This window comes from Saccostrea cucullata, unplaced genomic scaffold, assembly GCF_032062105.1.
Source record: "Saccostrea cucullata isolate Sc308-1 unplaced genomic scaffold, CSIRO_AGI_Scuc_v1 ctg644, whole genome shotgun sequence".
Classification (NCBI taxonomy): domain Eukaryota; kingdom Metazoa; phylum Mollusca; class Bivalvia; order Ostreida; family Ostreidae; genus Saccostrea; species Saccostrea cuccullata.
The window spans coordinates 304,136-320,548 of NW_026929567.1; the positions used below are offsets into that span (position 1 = coordinate 304,136).

At 31.8% G+C, this 16,413-nt stretch overlaps 1 long non-coding RNA gene across 1 annotated transcript; it reads right to left on the minus strand.

Moving 5' to 3' along the window:
- Positions 1-6,744: 6,744 nt before the first annotated feature.
- On the minus strand, positions 6,745-12,459 carry LOC134281243 (uncharacterized). The gene is made up of 3 exons (XR_009995040.1): positions 12,342-12,459; positions 10,035-10,197; positions 6,745-6,831 (listed from the first exon to the last, which is right to left on the minus strand). It is a non-coding gene; the product is annotated as an uncharacterized LOC134281243 (long non-coding RNA).
- Between the last annotated feature and the right edge of the window lie 3,954 nt (positions 12,460-16,413).

Here is a 16,413-nt window from a genome sequence, read left to right on the forward strand (position 1 = left end):
GTCTGGTCCGATTTATTAAAAAAAATACTTCTAACTGCAAATACTTATTATTTGGTCCATCATAGTTTTTTGACCTACTTCAAGTATGCTGAATCCGAAAAAAAAATATGTTGGCCTTCATGAAAATCGCGTTAAAAAGGTCAAAATGGCAATTCAAAATGGCGGACATCCAATTTTTCCAATTTTCTCTTAATATCGTTCAAAAAGAAAAAATAATATGTGAATATCTCACTGAGTGTAATACAGGTATAAAAATGATAATAGAATGCTAACATTATTAGTTTAACTCAGAAAATTCAGTCATTTCTACACTTACGAGGGGTGATCAAAAAGTATGCAAACTAATTGAATAACTTCTATAAAAGAAACAATATTTGGTTTTAATGTTGATTATATTTTAAATTAATCCTCCCCGATTTTAATGCACATCAACCACCGTTCTGCGCATGCAGATCACGTGATATTGGCGGTATTGTGACCCCCTCCGTAGCGTTATGTCACAAAAGTTGAAAGATTTTTCCGAGTTTTATATTTCTTTCCATGTGAATAAATTTTATTTTAAATTTAAGAAGAGTTCATTTGTCAGAAATGGTCATATCTCGGCAACATAATGGGTGGATAATAATATCCTTTCCAATAATAAGCATGGTGACCATTAAAACACAAATCTTCTGTCTCAGGAGAGACCTTTATTCAAGGTGGACACAGAATGGGCGCATCCTTTTTATCATATCTAATATGTTTAAAATCTAACGTAAACGATATCTTAGGTATTTAATACTTATATCATTGTTCAAATATTCAACTATTTTTCAAAGTGCTAATTGGAAGTCTTTGATAGCAAATTGCTTAATTAAAAATACATATCTTTTCAAACTTGCTTTCACTGGGCAAGATGACAAGTATCATTTTTTACCATCAGCCTTCCTTCACTAAAACGATTAATCCAATTAATTGAATTTATAGGAACTCATTGATCTCAATAAACTGTGTACAAATTATTATATGATACTGTAGAGGGGTTTCTAAGATATACAATAAATTATACAGTCGTTTGTTGAAGGAGTTCGACTGAGACAACCATTTTTCGTCACAAGTGACCTAAATAGTGACGTCATTTTCACATAGTGACGTCATAAACGAGGAGAAAACCTTTATTCAGGATATGCTATTTAAAGAACTTATGCATGGCTATGTGTGTACCGAATTTCATTCTGTATTTTGTAGATATAGAGATCGTTTGCGAACTTTTTGATCACCCCTCGTAATTCGAATATTCTCTGATTTTTTTGTCTATTGTTCTATATTGCGTTTTTTTTTGCATATGGAGAAATGGTATTCATTCTGCTCATTTACATATTCGCCATATTGGAGCTATAATGGCGGCAGATTCTGTAAAGGTTTATATAGAGAATGTACAAAAAATTGCAAATTTTTACATTCTAACTATTTTGGATAAAGTTCTTCCGCCGATATTTTGTTTTTTCTTTATATCCTCTACCGGAAATAACAATGATGTTGATGCCAAAGTGAAAGTTGCGACCGCCTTTTTGATTTGAAAATTCGAAGCGAGAGTACATTGTTTTAATGAAGAAAAGAGAACTGAATTAGTGTTTTTATCATTTTTGGTGATTAAATGTAAGTGTTTATTGCATGATGACAGAGTTCTTCCGCCGATTAATAGGTGCAAACGAAGGTTTATTTTCAGAAAATATTGCTGTTATAAAATTGTATGAAGAGTTACGACCGCCTTTTAAATTTAAAAACGGCAATTTTTTGCATTCGCCTGACCTACTAATTATTGAAACATACGGTATCATTAATTGCCAAATTACGATAACGCTATGTTCTACCCATTTAGATATGTCGAGTGCTTAAAGAAATTCAAATAAAAAAGTCTTGCATTTTTTATATCAAAAATTAAAGAAATGGTATAATTTTGAGTTGCAGGATCTTATGAATAATAATGAGAAGTAAATCACGTGGGATTAACCTCATGAATAAACTGCACGTCATTTCTCCATATTGGGATCATACATTTGGAAATATCCATACACTGCAGATTTGTAAATTTTTCCTCTGCATCTCACTATTCTACAACTGAATGATGGCGCAGCTGTAAGTTAAAAGTCAAAATCCCGATCCAAAATGGCGGATATTAATCTTTTTTTTTAATTATTTCTTATTTTTGTTTTCATAGGAGAAAGGATTTGTGAATATCTTACTGAGCATAGAACAACAATGTAAAAGCTAGCAGAACACTAATTTGATCACTTTAAATCGGAAAATTTAGTCTTTTAAAGAAATGTTTTTACTAGCTCAAAATGGCGATTCAAAAGGACGTCGGATACTCTCGAATTTCGTTGAAACTGCTTATTTTTGGTTCGTTTTGCAGAAAATAAATTGCAGCTTGTTTTTAATAAATATAGTATATTGATATGAACAAAATATACTTGAAAAGATTCATTTTTTCTGGAGATAGTTAACTCGACTTAAGAGTTTCCAAATTTTCCTCTTCGTTTTTGTCCGTACGTGTTCCAAAGCCTTTGAGCCCCGTCCACCTAAAATCACTCCCGAATCCTGTCATTATAAACTAGCACTTCTACTTCAAGATCCCTCGGCGATCCATCAAATATAACAGAAGAAATTCTTGTCCGATTTTATCGAACACTTTGTTCTAGCTTTTTAGCACTTATAAGAACTTAGTATTATCCCCTAACATCTTCTATTCCAGCTTTATTTGTTATATACATGTATTTCAGTCTGTCTTCGGAATTTTGGTATTTTCAACACTCAAGTAAAATGGTGCCCATGTCAAGGATTATTTAAACTGATAGTCCGCCGAAACATGACTGAAAAATTGCCGACTCGGTGTTAAACAATTTATAATCAATTGATTGATTGATTGTATATTGTTTAACGTCCCTTTCGAGAATTTTTCACTCATATGTAGACGCCACCACTTGTCGGTGGAGGGCTACAAATTTTGTCCTATGCTCGGCACTCAGGGCCTTTGAGCAGTGAGGGATCTTTTTCGTGCCAGCACCTACTGCGATACAGGGCCTCGGTTTATACGGTATCATCCGAAAGACCGGTCATCACGTCCCGCAGTGGGATTCGAACCCGCGACGTTAGGATTGACTCCTTACTTCGCGACTCTAGAGCAGAAGTTCCAACCACTGCACCACGTGGGCGACTCAATTTACAATCTATAAACCAACACTCAAGGAACAACACATTTATGTTCAAATATTAAAAGTCTATTGTTTTCCAAACCCATATGCAAAATCAGCTAGAGGTACTGTGAGCAATTAGCTCACTAAATATTAACCCGGTCTCCCATATGATTATAATGACAGTGTCCATGTTTTGCTATGGAAAACCCAAAATATGTGTCGGATCAAAAAGTGAAATTGGAGGTCACAATGACAATATGCAGTAAAGATTCTGTGAAAGTTTCAGCAAATTTCATTCTGCGGCATGAAAGAAGTTGCGGATAAGAGATTGGTACCCCAAAGCGTAACAGAAGAACGGCGGACATACCGATTACTCTTAACCCTCCCGCTTATTAAGCGGAGGGTATTAAAAAAATCTCTGATATTCAAGACATGTAGCACTTTATTTTGTGACCTCGTATAGATTTGTGGTCTTTTAGGGTAGAAAGGTCATTCTATTATAAGAAAATTCGCAAACTTGATCACCTGAAATCACATTGTGTAATATATTTTGGTGAGAAAAGTTCTAAAATTATGCAATTTAAGAGAGCCTGCAGTTTCCTCGTGATTCCTATAACTTGCAAGCTTTCGTACCAAGAGGCTTAAGTCATTCCTGATTTCGATCTAGACAACACTTCTCTTGACAACAAAATTTTCTTAAACACTAGTCTTCAAGAACTTTACAAGGCAACTTGATCCACACTTCTTTAGTGTAAGGTTGTATCAAGAGTCGAGGGAGAATTGAACATAAATATTTTCTTTCAGTTTTCGTAAATTTCAAAATTTTTAAATTAATATACACTGTTTAATACAAAATTATCCGTTCACAGCATGAAGTATTTAAGAATGCAGTTGAATTTTTGACTTGAATAACAAAATGTAAATGTAGGGACACAGAATCAGAGCTGGACAATCAAGGAGATTTATGATTTACGTATATTATACTGATAATTCATAATATATATATGTTTATACTTGGATATTATAATATATTCAGATTTATATGATGTAACAATTACTAGCCCTATAATTGGTCGTGGTCAATCATTTTGAAAATCATACTTAGTTATGTTGCACTAGACCTTGAACATGAACGTAAACAGTTATTTTTTCTACACTGGACTAAAATAGATCAAGAATTTCCAACAAATGCATGAATGTTCACTCGCTTTAACGCTCGGGAGATATTGCTCTTGTGGTAGCTTTATTTTCATATTGTCCTCAAAACAGCAATTATTGTATGATATTATTAACTTTTTATATGCAGATCTAGAAGCATGGTGAGACAGGTAAAAGGTAAAATGTCTTCGGAATTACCGTCAAAAATTTATCTTAACAATAGAAGTAATTAAACAAAAATCCGTGTAATAAAAATCCTAAGTCATTAACAAAAATATCCTCCAACTTTCACTGCATACTTGAACATTATTTCATGAATTAAAAAAACTTTAATTTATTTTCTGCAAAACGAACAAGAATTAATCAGCTTGGGTATTTAACGAAATTCGCGTGTATAAGACGTCATTTGATTTGCCATTTTGAGCTAATTAACACATTTCAAATTTAACGACTAAATTTTTCGAATTAAAGTGATCAAATTAGTGTTCTGTTGGCCTTTTACATTTTTGTACTACGCTCAGTAAGATATTCACAAATCCTTTCTTCTATATAAACGACATTAAGAGATAATTTTTAAAAAAGATGAATATCCACCATTTTGACTTTTAACTTACAGCTGTGCCATCATTCAGTTGTAGAATAGTGAGATGCAGAAGAAAAAATACAAATCTGCAGTGTATGGATGTTTGCAAATGTAAAATCCTTAACAAAGCGGAATATAGAACAATGGACCAAAAAACAGAGAAAATTCAAATTAAGTGTACAAACGACTAAATTTTTTTGAGTTAAGGTAAGTCACTCGTCAGCTTTTAGGAAATGTTCACGCAGAAACTTTTACTTCAAAACTACTTATTAAAATAAAATTTTTATAACATATTCAAATTCAACAATGTAAATTTTTTAACATTCAATGAAAAAACTGCTCAAAAAATCTACAAAGAAACAAGATTTATGAGGGACTATTTCTTTTGGTGGAAGGATATTTAGCATAAAATTCTGCAAATCTGCACATTTATAAAATTTAGTGTAATGGAAATTTAGCCTCACATACTTTTACTCGGAGAATATTTTCCGTTTTGATATTGCTAAAAATATTTAATATAGGTCTTTATTTATATTTTTAGACTAAGTTTTACACCCTCCCTCAAAAAACTTTTCCAAAAAACTTTTCCAAAAAATGAAAATATATGAAAGAAGTCGAGATCAAATTTACACCATTTTTTGCCTGAAAATCACATATTTTGACAAATATTTCAAAATTAACATCACTGACCCCACCTTTTTATATCATTATTTCAAACTACTCGATACTTGTGACTGATCAGCACTTAAGTCGTAAAAAGTTTGATATTAAAAAACATTTTATTGCCTATTAAGTTTTTTAATACCCAAAATATGTTATTTTTTAGTGCAAAAAGGTCACACAATAATTTACGCGCATCAATTTGCAAGATTTGTTTTATGATAAATATTATTCAAACTATTTTATGTGAAATAAGATTATATTTATTGCCATGCTTACATCTGATAAAATATAATAAGGGTTAATGTAATTAACCAAAGAGATGAAATTTAAGTGCAAAAAGGTCAACTTAAATGTACCGTAGATAAACACTGACCCCCTATTTTCTTTGCGATTGACCCCCTATTTTCTTTTAAAATTTTGAGTTACACTTTAAGAGTACTTATCCAAAGTATACTTCTCAAAAAATCCTTGATATAACAAATTTCAGGAGTGACTTACCTTAAACTAATAATGTTAGAATTCTATTATCATTTTTTAGACTTGTATTACACTCAATTAGATATTCTTCATTAATTCTCCAGTTTGAAGGACATTAAGACAAAATTAGAAAAATTGGTTGTCCGCCATTTTGAATCGCCATTTTGACCTTTTTAACGCCATTTTCATGAAGGCCAGCATATTTTTTTTCGGATTCAGCATACTGAAAATAGGCTAAATATCCTGGACCAAATAATAAGTATTTGCCGTTTTTCAAAATCAGGACCAGACTTCTATACTCCCGTGGGTCATGATTTGAACAATTTGAATGTACACTATCTTAGGATGCCTCCACCTACGTTTCATCTTTCCTGGACCAGTGGTTCTTGAGAAAAAGAATCTTAAAATATGCCATTAATTTTTCACTAGTTCATAATTATCTCCCCTTCACAAGAAGAAACTTGAATCACCATTACCTTAGGATACTTTGTGGCAAGTTTGGTTGAAATTGGCCCTGTGGTTTTTGAGAAAATGATTAAATGTTTACAAGGACGACGACGACAGTAACAACGACAACGACAACAAACGACAGGCAAAAGACAAACTTTGATCAGAATGGCTCACTTCAGCCTTCAACTCAGATTAGCTAAAAAGTATGTCAAATTGCTAGGTAGGATAACATATACGTACTGAAACAATTTTGGCAACTTCCAGAACAGCAGAAGTGTAACAATCGTCAAGATTGCAATGCATACAATAATTATTGTTTGGATCCTGTTGGAAGAAAAGAAATGCTTTTTGAAGTGCTCAGGCCAAATAGCTGAACTAAACATTTGGTTAGAGTACAACAGAAACAAGACCGTGCTAAAAAGCTAAAATATTTTGATCTCACTGTACACCTGCACAAGGGCTGATAATTTAAAAAAAAAATGCTTTCATATTCGATCATACGACATATCAAGACCTGGTTGTTCTTGAGAAAACACTTTCAAAGAACATTCGTCTATAATTTCATGTCAAACGTCCGTTTCTATCTTGACTTAACCCTAGGGGATCAACTCAACTCCCTCTTTCCTGAAGATGCTTCTCTATACATTCATGTACAAACGTGGGTTGTCCATAAACTTCGTAGACAATTACTTTTATTTTCTTTATAAAGTCCACACTGACAAACGTGTACAATAATACCGGTATTTTAATAGAAACCTTGATATACATGTAATAGAAATATATAAATTAGAACAATACACTATAACAATTGTTATAGGCATATGCAAGCCGCACTGCCAATTCTAAAGTAATTATTATACTGCTAAACATTTGTATGTTTTTTTTAATTTTAAATACATGTTCAGGGACGTACCTGTACATGTACATATATATTGTTTTTATTATGCCGTACTAGTGCTAGCAATATTTTTATGTACAGGTTAAATTGGATTAAATTTTTAAAACTCAGAACAATACACAGTAATTTAAAAACGTTATCAATTTAAACAGATCTTATGTATACACAAGCTGCACAGCCTATGGCCAGTTCTACGTTGAGCTAGATTTATTGTGATTTAACAACTCGAAAAACAATCATTTATTAAAGTGTCACTAAGGATCAAACAAAATGTAAAAGAGGTAAGATGTTTGGGTTTTTTTTTTTCAGAGATATTTTTTCCAACTGCTCCATCGTCTTTCATGAAATTCGTTGTCGCCCGTGTGGCGCAATGGTTAGAACGTCTGCTCTAGAGTCGCAAAGTAAATAGTTGATCTTTACGTTGCGGGTTTGAATCCCACTGTGGGACGTGGAGACCGGTCCTTCGGATAAGACCGTATAAAGACCGTATAAACCGAGGTCCCGTGTCGCAGTAGGTGCTGGCATGAAAAAGATCCCTCCCTGCTCAATGGCCCTGGATGCCGAGTGAAGGACAAAATTTGCAGCTCTCAACGGCAAGTGATGGCGTCTCCATATGTGTGAAAAATTCTGAGAGGGACGTTAAACAATATACAATCAATCAATCTTTTTTAATGTTTTGTGTAGCGCAGAATGATGGCACTCATCTAGCTCGACTAACCAGAAACTAGTAGAAACACAGGCCAGTTGTAACTATCATTATTTAACAAACAGTTACAACAAGATATGCTGAGCAGCAGGCAGAGTCCAGCAGACCCCAAGGCCCAAAATGTACTGCAAGCAACCATGACCTCAAAGAAACGGAGTCCAGGTACAGAACCCGGCTTTATAAACGATTGTTGTCTTGCTTTATCATTAAGTTATAATAACGTTTTGGCAAAGAAGTGCCAAATAGATTAAAACTAAAAATGTAAATGGCGACTACATAAATTTGGGCCTTTTGATCGAAAATGTACACGGGTTTGACCCAAATGGCGTGACACAATAGTTTTCTTTGAAAGATGGCTGACTGGGCTTGGCCTCAAAATCGAAAGCAAACGTAATTATTGACACTCAAGGATGGAAGTTCATTCTTTTCATTTATGCATTCAAATATGCCTCATCCTATCCCGAGAGGAGGGTTCAATTATTTAAATATATTCATATGCATAAAAATAGGTCATATTAGAAGAAAGAAGAGTAAAGACACTCGGGTTGTACATGTATGACTATGATATTCAGTTTGAGGTGAAGAACGGAACTAACCCATCCATGTACAGTGCTCCTAGCACCAAGATTTCCTGAAAACTGATCAAAAGGAGAGGGGAACAACAGTTTTACTAATAGCCACCCTTCAGTCAATATGCCCTGTACTCCCGCTTCTATAGCCATAGAAAAATTTAGGTTAACAAAGTCAGCTTACAAAACTCATTTCTTTCGCATAGGTGCAGCCTCCACTGCTTGGACCAACGGATCTAGCAAAAAAATATTGCCTGTATATGTAGAGGTAGATCTCAGTACAAGTGCATTAGGGATTAAAATGTAATTAGATTAAGCCTTATAATATCGGTATCTTTTTATCGGTGTTAAAAGAAAAAGAATCATTGAATCTTTCATAGTTAAAAATGCATTATATTCCTGCAAAATATCACTATTTGGCACCAAAGTAGAGTTAGAGCGACATATTGCTACCATATTCTAGCGAGGCAAAGCTGGTACATTGTATGAAGTTTGAAGAGATCTTACCCAATTAGAATATTACTCAAGGCAAATACTTCGCATATATGCAAATGATTCATTGCGAGGGTAATATACATGTAACATTCAATGGTATAGCGGGGGTCATCAGTTGATTTACGTTTCAAATAAAAAGACTTATTCTAAAATTGGCAAAATTTTTACAATCTATAGTATTAATTTGGCTACAAATACTGCCACGTGTTCATTGGAGGGTGGGTATTAATATCTCTGCTATGAAGAGGATAAAAGTCCGAGTAAACAGCAATATGTCTACCTACTTATTAATATCAGAGGGAAGTACGTCAGGTAAACAGATTCGCATATGGTCAACTCTGGCATGTTATTTTAAAGATATATTCAACTTTTCTTATATGGGTAATAACTTGTTTCTGTATAGATTATAAGATTGTAACAGGTGTTGCAAACATTTTTGATGAAAGACCAGTAAAAGTGTATATAAGAACTAAGGAAAATTGGCCATGGTTGCGCCAAGACTTATGACTTAAATTTAAGTCTTGGTCACTTGTTCCTTAATTTTGATTTTCTCACTGTCCAAAGACTATTGAGGGTCTGTGCAATTCTGCTGATATATACCATGTAATTTTCTTGGTAATTCTGTAAGATGACACACAGTTATTATCGGCCGCCAGCTTTATTTCATGAAATTCGTCATACATATAGAATTCTGTTATGCGTTGGTCTAACCATCAAAGCATTCTGTGTAAATGCCTCGAATAATTAGAGCATTAACAAATCAAAATGGAATTTAAACAACATTTGTATAATAATTTACGCTCTGCGTAAAAAGGTATTATCTTTTGCAACAAAATGGGAATGGTTCTAAGATACTTACGGTTCTAAAAGTTTTGAAAATCTCTCTAAACTAGTACTACGGCTCAAGGGTAGTAATCCAGTTGAAACACTTGTTGGTTGCATTTGTGTAGTGACATTAATATCGCCATACTTTATTCCTTGTATTACTATATCGTTGTTGCTGTGATTGTAGCAGTTCTTGTCTGAAAAGAAACATCAAAACATATATAAAGGGAAATACATATGTAATCACATATATAATCAAACCCGATTCTAACCTTTTTTGTTTTTGTTCTGCTTGTTTTCAGAACAGTGCCTCTAAATTTTATTTTTTATATTTATACAAGAAATTACAAATAAAATCTTTCTTAACTCTACCTGGAAAACAAATTGTAACAAAATGAATTAAATTGTTCCTTTCAGTGTATCATCGAAATTTGATAACCCGCTTTAGCCCAGATGTAACTCTAATTTCTTGGTAATTTATAGAAAATACTTAAATAAACCCTATGTAGCAGTGTTTGAGTATTTGTACAAGTACTAATACTCTGGTGGAAAGTTGATTGCCACTTCATCGTAGGACCTAATTCCATCTCTGCATCACCTCACCTCTATGTTTGTTGTGCTCACAGTTTGTATAGGTATCCTACAGGTTTGTTTTGTATTCTTCTTTATACGGTGCTCCGTGCAAGGTGATTATTTGGATGTTATGTGATTGCCTTGTGGACTATTGTTTTAGTGTGTCCTTGGTGAGAGTGAAAGAGCAAGCATGAATGGGGTATGGCAGTCATGTGTCCATGTGTGATTCCTGCATATAATATTATGTACAAGCTATTTCTTTTTACTCCTGGCGTAACTTTTAATTGGATGTTTTCCTGCGAGAAATCATTCTATTGAAATTCGCTCCTCGGCTTTTCAACTGATTTTATCTTGACCTCGACTTGAAATATTAAACATAATATTTTAATTCTTACATGTACAATAAATTTAGATTTTATAATGCAAATTAAGCAATATTCAATTTAAACCCCGTGATTACATTAATTTCATACTGAGAACATTCAGAGAGGAACTACATTTTATGGCAAAAGATTTTACTAATTGAAAAAGATAGATTTTTCCTCTTTCAAAACATTCAATATTGTAAGCTTTGAATTTTTATTTTAACATGCAGACAGCAGAGTAATTTGCGCAGTAAAATGTTCTATCCTGGTCCTAATTTGTATATTAAACTACTGTGGTTTAACAATTTTCGTATATTTTGTTTACGAGGATACAAAATGTCGTGAACAATATAATTACGAATACAAATAAACAATCAACATTTGAATTCCTGGATCTTTTCAACAATAAAATCCTCAACAATTGGTGTTCAACAAATATTGATAAAACCACATTAACAGTCAGGAAATCTATCATCATTTATGGCTAATATATCAATTATATTATAACAGTCTTTAAAAAGAATTAGCTTAGCACTATTTTAGTAATATACAAAATTTAACATCATAGACCCCAACTTTTATTTCATTTTCTGAATAGGCCCCTACATTAAAAACAAAAGTAACCAGACCTCTTAATTTTGAAATAAATTCATTACTTTCAAATGATTTTATTACATTTTAAATTTTTAACACCTAAAAAACATCACATTTTTGAGTGCTTAAAGGTACAACGATTGAATTTGCGAAGTTATTTGAAATTATTTTTGTTGTCACAATTTTAAATGTGACTATTCTTATACCTGCTTAAACTATTATCTCAAGAGACTGCAATTTCAAACAAAGATAACATATTGAAATTAAAATCTAGCTCAAAATAAAATGTATATTTTTACGGCATTTTCAGCCTTCGGACAGCCTTATAATATTTGAGTAGCTTTTCCTTTTTATTCTAATATAAGTTTTCCCTTAGCCTAAGGAAAGTGTCATGATCTTTGCAAATATAAATTTACTGACATGTAGTTTCCAATTTACTATCCCGGCGGTTTTTGATTTTAATACTTTTTTGTACTTTTTCTTTCTAATTCCATTATTGAAAAAAGAAGATTTGAATTTAAGACATGCTTTTCTTCACTCAAGATTACTTTATGTCAGTTTTATTGAAATCTGCGGAGTCTCTTTTGATGAACCAGAAATCAATCAGACAATCATAACACTTACGACTGACAACTGACAAATCTTCATTGGGCAATTTAGCTTGAGCTTTCAACTTATGAGGCTGCGATATTCTAGCAGCATATGTGTTGAAGTCCATTTCAGTAAAGTCATTTTATGGAATGTGTGATGTACAGATACGACAAGTTTCACAAATTAAAAAAAACAGACAGTAGAAAAGTTTTGCATACAGAGATAGGCCTTAGATGATTCGTAACGACTGCCGCAGGATGGCTTAAATGATGAGCAGTCTAAATAGGGATTAGCAATTATTTCGCAAGCCTCTTCATTGAACTCTGCACAAAACCCTGATGAATAAAAAAAACATATGAAATTCAGGGGGATTATTTTTGATGTTGGAAGAGACTAATAAATTAATGCACTCAGCGAATTGCAAAATAATTGTGGATGATGGTACTTGCCATTTATTTTTTTCTCTGGTGCACACACCTCAATCGTCTGGTTGCCATGCGAATTAAGGACGCAGTGATATCGGATTTTTGTGCAGTTTGTGCAGTTGTTGAGTTGAGAATTTTCTATTTTGTTTTGGCAGTTTTTATTTTTGTTTTCTATTTCTGTTTCATTCAAAGGACAAAATTGTACAATTTTCACTGTTTCCTTCACAAGTTTACAAAATCCTTTGTCACAAATGATGCGTTCCTTTAAAATAAATACAGCATTAAATGAATGAAAATCGTTTGAAGGTAAACAAAATTATTTTATGCTATATATTGTTGTACCTTTTGTACTTCTGCTTTACTAATACCACGAACATGTTTCATAATAAAGTTTCCATGAAAAAAAAAATATTCTGAACCAGAAGTCTCTGAAGAGACTTTCACTTTACTGGTTGGTACAATGGAAGAAAAAAAAATGCCCTTGGACTTCAAACTACGCAACAATAATAAATAGAATAATGATCTTTTGTGGCAAGAGATGAAAACATTTTAATCAGATTAGACTGTACAAGGGGGATATTTAAAAATTTTTTTTTAAATCCTTTTTTATTTCATTTAATTTTCTTTTGTAAAAATACCATCACTAATAAATGAATAAAAAAAGAAGAAAACTAGATATCTTAGTGCAGTCTATTAGCTTGAAAAGTGATACCCAGTATATAAGTTGGACCCAATATGTAGGATGAGTAGCATTTTGAAAAAAAAATTGACAGATAGTTACATTGAAAAAAAATTGCAATGTCGACAATTTTGAAAAACTGATGTAAAAACTTATTTTCTCAATGTAGCTTACTTTTGGAACATATAATATTTAAATCAGAAAAAATCTGTAGAAGGAGAAGGGATAGGTTTGAAAGTAATTCACATACATGTATATTTCCATTTTTAAAAACCATGACAAACCAGTTCATTGGAATCAAATTTGAATTACATCTGCAATAAACCAAGGTGGTAATCTCTCTGATAGAATTAACATTCAGAGGGGCTGCAGGCAAGGTGACCCTTTGTCACCATATATATTTATTATATGTGCAGAAATTTCAGCAATTCAAATTAGATTAAATAAAAATATTAAATGTATTTCTGTAAACAATGTTGAAAAATAATTTTTCAGTTAGCGGATGATACATCAATTATTCTTGATGGTAGTAAAACGTCCCTCACAGAAACATTGCAAACACTGAAGATTTTTTCAGAAATGTCTTAATGACAAATCAAATATTTCAAAACTCAAATAGTTTGGATAGGCTCAAAAAAAGTTTAGTGATAAAATTTTGCTGCCAAATTACAAACCTAACTGGGGAACTACCAGATTTACTCTTCTCGAAATACATTTTGATGTAGATTTGGATAAAATATTATCATTAAACTATGAACCAAAACTGGTACATATCAAATCAATACTTAAACAATGGGAGTAAAGGTATTTAACTCCCATAGGGAAAATTACAGTTATTAAAACATTAGTTCTACCATTACTAAATCATACTTTAATGTCCATCCCGAATCCTACTGAATCGTTCTGGAAGGAACTGGAAAAACTGTTTTTTCTCATTTATATGGAATAATTCAACCCATAGGGTAAAGAAAGAAGTAATTATGAAAAAATATGAAGAGGGGGGTTTGAAAATTTTAAATCTGACATCTTTCACAGCCTCCATGAAATTATTTTGGATAAGAAATCTAATCTTAACAAATAGGGGGTTGGAACACCTCATTCCTAAATTTAATTTAAACAAATTTATAAGTTATGGAATTAAATATACTGCAACTTTTTTAAAAACATTGAAAAATAAATTTTGGATAGATGTTTTTAAGTCCTGGATAATGTTCAATCCACATTTGCATATCGGTGGAAAACCATTTTATAATAAACAAATGTTTGACAGCAACATTAGACAAATTAATGATATTATTAATGAGGGTGGTTCATTATTTTCTTATGAGCATTTCTGCAACACCTATCCAAATATAAAGATTAATTTCTTAGAATTCAGTAGTATTATTGAATGCTATAGAGGATTGGATGAAAAACTCTGGTCAGGAAAAAACAATTAAAAAAAAGCTCACTAATCCCATAATAATGTCATATATCTACAGAGTAATGAAATGTAGAAAATTCAAATGCTATTATGAAATCCTTATTCAAAATTTTTCTGTCACAGCAGGCTAAACGTATTGGAGTGAGCTTTTAGAAGTTGGAACTCAGGAATGGAAAAAAAATCACACGATGCCCTTTAGTGTAACAAAAGACTGTAGACTCCAATGGTTTCAATATAGAATTTTAAACAACATCTTAGCAACAAATTCATTTTTATTCAAAATTTAAACAAAAAATGACTGTAAATTATTCAGTTTTTGTCATACTGAGGATGAAACAATAGAACACCTTCTACGGGAATGTGATACTTCAAAATTTTTTCTTGAATAATTTGTGCTTTTGTTTGAAGATAAAACTGGTCTAATGATAAATGTTACTAAAAAATCTTTTATTTTAGGATTGATTGAGGAAAATACTGATATTCAAAATGCTATTCTTCTTTGACTTAAATACTATATTTATACTGCAAGGTGCACAAAAAAACCTATTAATGTACAAAATTGCAATATCACAAATATAATTTCATTATGAAACACAAAAAAATTATCTCTTATAAGAATGGTAAAAAGGAAAATTTTGATACCCAGTGGAACAGATGGAATCTGCTATTTTCTTTACTAGAACCTTTACACTCTCTCTCTCTCTCTCTCTCTCTCTCTCTCTCTCTCTCTCTCTCTCTCTTGCTCTTTTTTTTCAATAAAAAAACATCTTTTCTGTTTCTTTTGAAATATATATATAATGCTGTATGTTGTGTGAATAAAAAAAAAATTTAAAAAAAATTAAAAAAAAAAAAATTAAATTACATATTCATCTATTGTGTAGTCTATATCTTTGTCATATTGTAATGAAACTGCCGTTTCGAGGAAAATAGCTGCTGTGGAAAACTAGGGTTATGGGTCTCTTTTTACTGTGGGAGGCGCAGTAAATGACGTCATCATATGGAAAAATATAGGATCACGATTGACCAGAACTGACAAATCACATGACAGTAATTGATTAATATATATATTATACTTTTATCGTGATTCAATTTATTTTTTTTTTCATTTATAAACATTTGGGGAAAATAAAAACAATTACATTTTTACTAAAGACTAATGATGAACGTATTGAAATAAACATTATACATTTACATTGAGACGGTGTTGAATGGTGAATTTATGAAATGGTTCACTTATATCATTCAAGCCAAAGGTAATAAGAAAAATCAAAAACAAAATTATCGATTAAATGTGAGCATTTAAATCTGACATGTAATGTATGAACGATCATTTTACATAATTATATTTATTCAGTTTTCAGATAAACTCGGTGTCTTCTTTTTCAATATTTACAGAAGACATGTGCTCTATATTTTACATTGATTAATATATAAGAACAATAATTAAGTCGTACTTATTTTTTACATAAAGTCTCCGTTTCTAAATTAATAGATAACAATGAATAGGATTTGAAAAAAAGATTTGTTTTTCTTTGTTTATTTAGTTTCATACTGTGTGTGTGAGTTCACCTTGACCTTGTAGGGAGAGGGTTAAATAGGCTTTTTCTTCTGCCCAATCCCATTCACATTGTGAATTAAATTTTGTAAAGATAAAAAAGAAGAACTAAGTTTCAATTCATGTACAAAAACTCATGTAAGGAGATACATTAAAGGAAACTGTTTTAGTTGAAGCATTACTAATGTTTAAGTTGGAATATATAAAT